Here is a 10,495-nt window from a genome sequence, read left to right on the forward strand (position 1 = left end):
GTAGGCCACAAAAGAGGTATATGTCATATTTGGCTCACACTCTTTAAAGTTGACTAAGATCATTTCAAGAGCACACCTTACTAAATCAATCAGACTAACAGGGCAAATTCTAGGTTTATTCAAGCATGGTTCAAAGCAAGCTAAATCACACAAGGCATCGACACTTAAGTCAAACAAGACCACACACTTTCGCTAGTGTGCAACGGTCATTACAAGAGAATCAATTCGATACATGGCTAAACACAACAAGATGCAAAGAGTTCACATAGTGTCTATGTAACTTCATTTGGTCTCGTTTTACCCGTACATTCATGTTCGTTCGATTGAGAGCACTATTCAAGTCATCGGTATTGATCGAAATCGAGACTCAATTTTTTGCAAATGAATAGCCACATCAACTCACGAGGGGTGGCAAAAATGTGCAAAAAATTCAAAAATTTTCAGAAGGGTCAAAATCATTTTGCAAATAAAAATCAACGTAGCCACAAGCTCAAACATCCACAGAAAGCAGTATTAACACAATTTAAAATAGAACAACCCAAATATATACACAAAGCACAGCTATCACCATAAAGGGTTTGGGCCTCACCCCACCACAAAAAAAGTATTTGTCCTCAAATGCAAATAATGACAGTACCAAGTGTTGAAGAAAGATAAGACATTGAAAGAGGTGAAGAAGGGCCTTGTCTATACAGTCTCTCTATCTGTCGGGGTATCAGTGCCTGATGTATCTCCATGAAGTAAAACAATGGTCCCCGGAGTATTGTTGTTTTGGTCTTCATTTTTGCCACTTCCTTGGCCTCTGCAGCAAGATTAGCTGCAATCATCTGATCTATCTCATGAGCTGCTCCGAAGGCCTGTATTACATTAACTAAACTTCGATTCCATGGAGGCACATTAGGGTTGATGTGAATTTGTCTCTTTTCCCTGGCTTCCTTGGTATATTTCCTTTGTCTGGCTAGCTCTGCTTTCTTTTCATCGTTTTTAAACTCTCGTGCTCTTATGAGCCTAGGTGGATCATTTCGCCCTGCGACTTTTGGTTAAGCTATTTCTGCAAAGACTTCGAGAATAAGTTAGCAAATAATTCAAACAGGAGCAAAAAGAGTGTTTTTGAGTGTGGAATCGCTTAACCAAGCTAGTTGGCGAAGTGCTTATCTGTTAGGCTAATCATTAAAAATGATGTGCAAATGATACAAGGGCGCAGACAAAGGGCTAACAAAGGATTTTTTGGCGAGTCGCCGAGTGCATTTTGTGAACTAAACTAACCGCCAAAAGTCACAGATCAATCATTACATAAAGTATTAAGTTAAAGGCGAAATGGGGACATTAGGCGCACCAACGAGCAGTTCATCGGATTTTGTTCATCTCGCCGATCAGCTCAACGTGTATATTTTCAACCCAGCCTTGCAATTTTCACCCCGCAAACCCAGATAATGCAACTTAAGCTTATATAACTCAATTTCAACGAAGATCTATAGAAAGTTCTATTCCCACCGTGCTAATAATTGAACTCCAAGAATAGCTAAGTGGGGGTCCCTCAAAATCATGCAGAAAATACCAAAATCATAATCGATAATATATGCAATCCCAGTAACTTAGAGACTCAGCAGAGGTTTTATACTATCAATCATTATGTAAATGAGTACAAATTTTAATAAAATAACTTAGGGGTTCGATTAACAACCTTTGGTGCCGATTTAGATAGTACTAACGTGCTAGGCGGTAATGCGATCCAAATCCGAGCATAATCCGACACCTAAAATACTCTAAAAATGCAAGAAATAAAAGGCTAGAGTGTGAGTGTGAGTTTGATAGGACGAAGCAGGGAAAGAAAGTGAATGAAATAGAACATTTAAACATGTGGCTTGTAAAAACCGTCCAGTTCCCGCTCATTCGGCGATGTTAGTCAAGTTCGCCCATTCACTCGGCGAACCACCAAGTGTCTAGTTTCTTCGCCAACTGTAACAGGCTCTGCAGCACATTTGAGGATTCCAATCGATGGTTTTCATCGAGATCGCTGACATGGTCGGTGATGCGCCACTAATTTTCTTCAGACCACTAAGTTTTACAGGATCCAAGCTGACAGTGCCTTGAGTCAGACGGCGGAAAGATCGTGTTCGCCGATCTTGTCGGCGATCCGCCAACTGGACTTGTTGCTCGCCTCCATATACTATTTCAATCACCTCCCTTAATTTAACCTCTACAAACAACACACCATTATTCATCTAGTAATTAGGAAATACATAAATGGTTTTTGGGTTGCCTCCCAAACAGCGCCTTAGTTAAGGTTGTGGCACAACGCAAGTCCACCTTCAGACCACTATGTAAATCCCTTTGTTGTCTTGGATTGAGATGAAACGAGATATGACCCATTTGGGTCTCTAACTGCTTGATTGAGACTGAATGAGAGGTGGCAGTCTGGCTGAGGGTAGACATGTCTTCTTTCATGCCTTTCAGTATTTTGTCTGACCCTTCAACTTTGTTTAGGATACGCTAGATCATATCCTCGAACCTACCACCTTCTGAATCCTTGGGCTTCTTACGCTCGTGGGGAGGCACATATTTATCCTTCTCTCCATCCTTTCAATTTGGATAACGGTCCCTCCATTCACGATCTGGATCCTTCCGGTCATCGTCTCTAACCCATCCTTGGTTACCACCCTACCTTGGGTAGTTTGAACGATAGCCCCCGCCTTGGTTAGCTAGAAAATTTACTTCTTCATCATACATGGCATCAAACTTCATCTCCTCAGGATTCGCACCCCCGACTTCCAATTCATTGACACCACGGGTACCAGCCCCATGAAATTTTTGGATAAAATGTCAAGCTGTGTCATGATCTTGGCCATGTTTTGGTCTCTCTCGTTATCTTTCTCAACCTGCTCCTTGGATAGCTGAAATGTGACTGGTGAGACCTGGTCTTCGCGGGTGAACAACGCCCTGTTGATGGTTGGCATGCCATCGAGAAGTTGAGCTGCTACTGCATATGGTTGCTGCATTAATCCGCTGGGCGAGAGTTGGTCAGCTACACTTTTGTTTACAGAGTCTAGACTCTGGTAAAAGTATTGAAGGAGCACATTATCAGGTAGACCATGGGTTGGGCATTGTAGCACCAATTCTTTAAACCAGAGCCAAGTTTCGTGCAGAGGCTCTCCATTCAGACGCTTAAAGCTTTGGATGCTATCCCGAATAGTTATTATCTTCGAGGGATGGAAAATTGCATATTAAATGTGGTAACCAATTTCTCCCATTAAGTGATCGAGTTACGTGGCAACTCAGCTTGCCACTTGCACGCTTTCCCCATCAATGAGAAACGGAATTGTCTTGATCGAACTGATTCCTGAGAGATGTTCTTGAACGAGAAAGGTCCACACACATCTACGAAGTTTCGAATATGTTCATGTGGGTCCTCATGAGTTAATCCACTGAAGAGTCCCTTTAGTTGCAAAAGTTGCAACATGGTGCTTGTTATGTGGAACACTGCATTTCCCTCTGGTAGAGGTAGACGGATGGCTCCAACACCTCCCACGAGATGTGGATCATTGATGTTGGGCTCTTGGACATCGTTGAGGTTGCCAATGTCGTCCTGTTGGCCCACTTGTCTCCCGTTACTACCGTTAACACTCATGCTTTCTGAAATGTTTACAAAATCAACAGAACAAAATTAAAAATTAAATTAGTAAACTACCATTAATAAGAAACAGAAACTCTATTAAACTAAAAAATTCTCAAACAACACCACTCCTCGGCAACGACGCCATTTTGATGCTTATCGTGACCAACGACACAAACCTACAGTACGAATGTCTACGATCGCCGATAATATAGTAACCCCAACCAAGGTTTGGGGTCGTGTCCCAAGGGAGTGGTTTTGAGAATTAGTAGAAAAATAAATTAAGTTCAAACTAGTCGTAGCTAAAGACATTAACGAGTAAAAACATAGTAAATAAAAGGGGGTGACACAAAAGTGTCAAATATCGATTGGGGGTTTTGTCGCAAATAGTAAAAACAACAAAAATAATAAGAAAATCAAGTATGGGGAAGAGTTCTTGGGGTGTGACCGCAATAAAAGTTGAGATAAATCGTTGGGTACATGCTTTCGATAGGAAATTTGCAAGATAATAGTGACTTGGCTAAACTTTAGATGAAAATAAGTTTCCTCTCGGGCAACTTACCCCGTTTCAAATGCATTGCTCTCGGACACCCATTTGCCGCATGAAGGCCAGCCTACGCCTTACCCCCACTCACTCTCTCGAGCTGAGTGTTAGGATATGGGACTAGGGCTCACCCTCTTGGGCTGAACCTCATGTTGACCCACTCCTTAGGTCATCACTCTAGCGGTCTCAGTTTCGCGACATCCCTCTTGGGCAAGCCGAAAACACATGGGTGCCCAAGAATGGGGGTTTTTAGCCACACATCAAGAAATAACAAAATACACCTAAAATGATACTAAAATCAAATGGGTATAAGGAATTAAACCTTGATTTAAGCTAAGGAAGAAGAATAGAGAAGACCAACTTACAACGTGGGGAAAATGAAATCCTTCTTTCTTCAAGTCTCCCAAAAAAACCCTCTCCAAACTTGAGAGAAAATATCCCAAAAACTACTATTCTATTGTGAAAATTAAAATAAATGTTCGACTCCGAAAAATTAATAACAAGTTTAGTATTTATAGACTCCAGAAAGTAGTGTTGGCAGATCTTTCGGCGAGGTTAGTCGAAATTTCCGATTAACTCGGCGATTCGTCCTTTGGTGTAGTTCGTCGCCGTCTTGCACTAGCCTTCAGCATCGTCGTGCTCAATGTCATTGGGCGACCTAGAACTGCTTCGCGGAATTATTCGGTGAAGCGCCGACTGCTCCTTTCATCACCTTTTTTATCCTGCTCCTTCAAGGCTTCACGTACTGGAACAAAGGGCGGAGTGCGTCCCTTCGACAAATCACCAAGCGTGCTTGGCGATGCACAGGCTTCAGCTCCTTCGTTCTTTTCAGCCTTTCTGTTCCTTTTTGCACCTAAGTGTCGATGCTTCCACTAAAACTTCAAGTAACTGAAACTTAAGAGTTTTCATCAGATATTGAGACAAGATAAGCATTTGAGAACACTATTTCTATAAAAATAAAGCCCTAAATGAGTCCAATTTGAGGACTCATCAACACCCCTAACTCAAGTTCAGCCACTCAACAAGGTGTCTCAAATAGTGCTACACAAGACTAAATTATCAATGCACACAACGAGACTCAGTTTACTTATGGAAGGATCAATTGTGTACTCAAAGATTCAAGTTGTGACACACCATTACCAAAGATTCTCATGCACGCAATACTTGCTACTTGTGCAATCAAGCTCAACAGGAAGTATCTAAAAACCATAACATAAAGAATGATTCTATATTCACACACAAAGGTTAATGAATTCAAGATCAGGAATCAGATGCAATGCTCACACTCAAAAAGAGGAACGCAATGCATGTTTTAACCCATATGTTTGCCCTTATTTTCCAATCGACTTTCGATTCGGCTTACTCAAGATCAAAAAAGGTCTTTATAAGGCTTGTAATGGGGATGAGTGCAAAGGTATGGTCATTTAGGCTCAGTGACTTTTTCCTCATGAGATGTGGTATCTCAAGGCATTCCCTTCTTTTCCTTTTATCAATTCTTTTTCTAGTGCTTCTAAGTCATCTTTTTATTCACCTCCATGGATTGCTTGGAAACCCGATTTCCTTTGTAATTTATTCCACACACACATTTTTTTTAAAGGATTTTCATTGTTCTACAACACCATGGGGTAAAGGGGACTTTTCTTGCACTTTTGGACATCTCATTTTCCTTTTTACCACACCCCCAACTTAGACTTTTGGACTAAGTTGGCTATTCGCTAAACCACAAATCAAGAGGATTATAGGTAGTAGGTCAAGTAAGGTCTAGGGTTCATCAAGGTTCTTCCAAAGAGAGGTAAGGTTCAAAGGGTGTTCAAACGAGTTTTACACACTCACGAGTAGGCCACAAAAGAGGTATATGTCAAATTTAGCTAACACTCTTTAAAGTTGACTAAGATCCTTTCAAGACCACTCCTTTGTAAATCAATTGGATTAACATGGCAAATTCTAGGTTTATTCATGCAAGGTTCAAAGCAAGCTAATCACACAAGGCATCGACAGTTAAGACAAACAAGACCACACACTTTCGATAGTGTGCAACGGTCATTACAAGAGAATCAATTCGATACATGATTAATCTCAACAAGATGCAAAGAGTTCACATAGTGTCTATGTAACTTCATTTGGTCTCGTTTTACCCGTACATTCATGTTCGTTCGATTGAGAGCACTATTCAAGTCATCGGTATTGATCGAAATCGAGACTCAGTTTTTTGTAAATGAACAGCATCAACTCACGAGTGGTGGCAAAAATGTCTGAAAAATTCAAAAAAAATTCGGAAGGGTCAAAATCATTTTGAAATAAAAATAAACGGAGCCACAAGCTCAAACATCCACAGAAAGCAGTATTAACACAATTTTAAACAGAACAACCCAAATATATACACAAAGCACAACTATCAGCACAAAGGGTTTGGGCCTCACCCCACCACAAAAAAAATATTTATCCTCAAATGCAAATAATGACAGTACCCAGAATTGAAGAAAGGTAAGACCGAGAAAGAGGTAAAAAAGGGCCTTGTCTATACAGTCTCTCTATATGTCGGGGTATCAGTGCCCGATGCATCTCCCTGAAGTAAAACAATGGTCCCCGGAGTATTGTTGTTTTGGTCCTCATTGTTTGCCACTGCCTTGGCTTCTGCAGCAAGATTAGCTTCAATCATCTGATCTATCTCATGAGCTGCTCCAAAGGCCCGTATTGCATTAACTAAACTTCGATCCCATGGAGGCACATTAGGGTTGATGGGAATTTGTCACTTTTCCCTGGCTTCCTTGGTATATTTCCTTTGTCTGGCTAGCTCTGCTTTTTTTCTATCGTTTTAAACTCTCGTGCTCTATGCGCCTGGGTGGATCATTTCTACCCTGCGACTTTTGGTCTTGCCATTTCTGCAAAGACTTCGAGGATAAGTTAGATAATAATTCAAACATGAGCAAAAAGGGTGTTTCTGAGTGTGGAATCGCTTAACCAAGCTAGTTGGCGAAGTGCTTATCTTGTTAGGCTAATTAGTAAAAATGATGTGCAAATGATACAACGGCGCAGATAAAGGGCGAACAACGGATTTTTTAGCGAGTCGCGAGTGCATTTTGTGAACTAAATTGACCGCCAAAAGTCACAGATCAATCATTACATAAAGTGTTCAGTTAAAGGCTAAATGGGGACATTAGGCGAACCACCGAGCAGTTCATCGGATTTTGTTCATCTCGTCGATCAGCTCAACGTGTCTATTTTCAACCCAGCCTTTCAATTTTCACCCCGCAACCCCAGATAATGCAACTTAATCTTATATAACTCAATTTCAATGAAGATCTATAGAAAGTTCTATATCCACCGAGTAATAATTGAACTCCAAGAATAGCTAAGTGGGGGTCCCTCAAATCATGCAGAAAATACCAAATCATAACCGATAATATATGCAATCCCAGTAACTTAGAGATTCAGCAGAGGTTTTATACTATCAATCATTATGTAAATGAGTACAAATTTTGATAAAATAATTGAGGGGTTCGATTACCAACCTTTGGTGCCGATTTCGATAGTACTAACGTACTAGGCGGCAATGCGATCCAAATCCGAGCAAAATCCGACACTTAAAATACTCTAAAAATACACGAAATAAACGGCTGGAGAGCGAGTGTGAGTTTGATAGGACGAAGCAGGGAGAGAAAGTGAATTAAATAGAACTTTTAAACATGTGGCTTGTAAAAACCGTCCAGTTACTGCTCATTCGGCGATGTTAGTCAAGTTCGTCCATTCATTAGCCGAAACACCAAGTGTCTAGTTTCTTCGCCAACTGTAACAGGCTCTGCAGCTCATGTGAGGATTCCAATCGATGGTTTTCATCGAGATCGCTGATATTGTCGGCGATGCGTCACTAATTTTCTTCATACCACCAAGTTTTACAGGATCCAAGCTGACAGTGCCTTGAGTCAGACGGCGGAAAGAATCGTGTTCGCCGATCTTGTCGGCGATCCGCCAACTGGACTTGTTGCTTGCCTCCATATACTATTTCAATCACCTCCCTTACTTTAACCTATACAAACAACACACCATTATTCCTCTAGTAATTAGGAAATACTTAAAGGGTTTTGGGTTGCCTCCCAAACAGCACCTTAGTTAACGTTGTGGCACAACGCAAATCCACCTTCAGACCTCACTCTTGGGGTTAGCCATAGTATCACTAGGTAAAACCCTTTGTTGTCTTGGATTGAGATGAGACGAGATATGACCCATTTGGGTCTCTAAATGCTTGATCAAAACTGAATGAGAGGTGGCAGTCTGGCTTAGGGTAGACACGTCTTCTTTCATGCCTTTCAGCATTTTGTCTGACCCTTCAACTTTGTTTAGGATACGCGAGATCATATCCTCGAACCTACCACCTTCCGTATCCTTGGGCTTCTGACGCTCGTGGGAAGGCACATAATTATCCTTCTACCCATCCTTCCAATTTGTATTACGGTCCCTCCATTCACGATCTCGATCCTTCCAGTCATCGTCTCTAGCCCATCCTTGGTTACCACCCTACCTGGGGTAGTTTGAACGATAGCCCCCGCCTTGGTTAGCTAGAAAATTTACTTCCTTATCATACATAGCTTCAAACTTCATCTCCTCGAGATTCGCACCCCTGATTCCCACATCATTGAAACCACGGGTACCATCCCCATGACATTTTTGGATAAAATGTCAAGCTGTGTCATGATCTTGGCCATGTTTTGGTCTCTCTCGTTATCTTTCTCAACCTGCTCTTTGGATAGCTGAAATGTGACTGGTGAGACCTGGTCTTCGCGGGTGTACCACCCACTGTTGATAGTTGGCATGCCATCGAGAAGTTGAGCTGCTACTGCATATGGTTGCTGCATTAATCCTCTGGGCGAGAGTTGGTCAGCTACACTTTTGTTTACAGAGTCTAGACTCCGGTAAAAGTATTGAAGGAGCACATTATCAGGTAGACCATGGTATTGTAGCACCAATTCTTTAAACCAGAGCCAAGTTTCGTGCTGAGGCTTTCCATTCAGACGCTTAAAGATTTGGATGCTATCCCGAATAGTTATCATCTTCGAGGGAGGGAAAATTGTACATTAAATGCAGTAACCAACTTCTCCCACAAAGTGATCGAGTTACGTGGCAACTCAGCTAGCCACTTGCACGCTTTCTCCATCAATGAGAAAGGGAATAGTCTTAATCGAACTGATTCCTGAGAGATATTCTTGAACGAGAAAGGTCCACACACATCTACGAAGTTTCGAATATGTTCCTGTGGGTCCTCATGAGCTAATCCACTGAAGAGTCCCTTTAGTTCCAAAAGTTGCAACATGGTGCTTGTTATGTGGAACACCGCATTTTCCTCTGGTAGAGGTAGACGGATTGCTCCAACACCTCCCATGAGATGTGGATCACTGATCATGGGCTCTTGGACATCGTTGAGATTGCCAATGTCGTCCTGTTGGCCCACTTGGCTCCCGTTACTACCGTTAACACTCACGCTTTATGAAATGTTTGCACAATCAACAAAACAAAATTAAAAATTAAATTAGTATACTACCATTAATAAGAACAGAAAATCTATTAAACTAAAAATTCTCAAACAACACCACTCCTCGGCAACGACGCCATTTTGATGCTTATCGTGTCCAACGACACAAACCTACAGTACGAATGTCTACGATCGCCGATAATATAGTAACCCAACCAAGGGTTTGGGGTCGTGTCCCAAGGGAGTGGTTTTGAGAATTAGTAGAAAAATAAAATTAAGTTCAAACTAGTCGTAGCTAAAGACATTAACGAGTAAAAACATAGTAAATAAAAGGGGGTGACACAAAAGTGTCAAATATCGATTGGGGGTTTTGTCGCAAATAGTAAAAACAACAAAAATAACAAGAAAATCAAGTATGGGGAAGAGTTCTTGGGGTGTGACCGCAATACAAGTTGAGATAAATCGTTGGGTTCACGCTTTCGATAGGAAATTTGCAAGATAATAGTGACTTGGCTAAACTTTAGATGAAAATAAGTTCCCTCCCGGGAAACTTACCCCGTTTCATATGCATTCCTCTCGGATGCCCATTTGCCGCATGAAGGCCAGCATACGCCTTACCCCACTCACTCTCTCGAGCTGAGTGTTAGGATATGGGACTAGGGCTCACCCTCTTGAGCGGAACCTCATGTCGACCCACTCCTTAGGCTATCGCTCTAGCGGTCTCGGTTTCGCGAACTCCCTTTCGGGAAAGCCGAAAACACGTGGGTGGTTTTGTATTTGCAACTACAAACCCATTAAATTAAACCACAACCACTACGTGAAATCACCATTAAGATACATCTATCCTATCAGCAAGAAATACCCAACAACT

Source organism: Solanum tuberosum, unplaced genomic scaffold (assembly GCF_000226075.1).
Source record: "Solanum tuberosum cultivar DM 1-3 516 R44 unplaced genomic scaffold, SolTub_3.0 scf00390, whole genome shotgun sequence".
NCBI classification, from domain to species: Eukaryota; Viridiplantae; Streptophyta; class Magnoliopsida; order Solanales; family Solanaceae; genus Solanum; species Solanum tuberosum.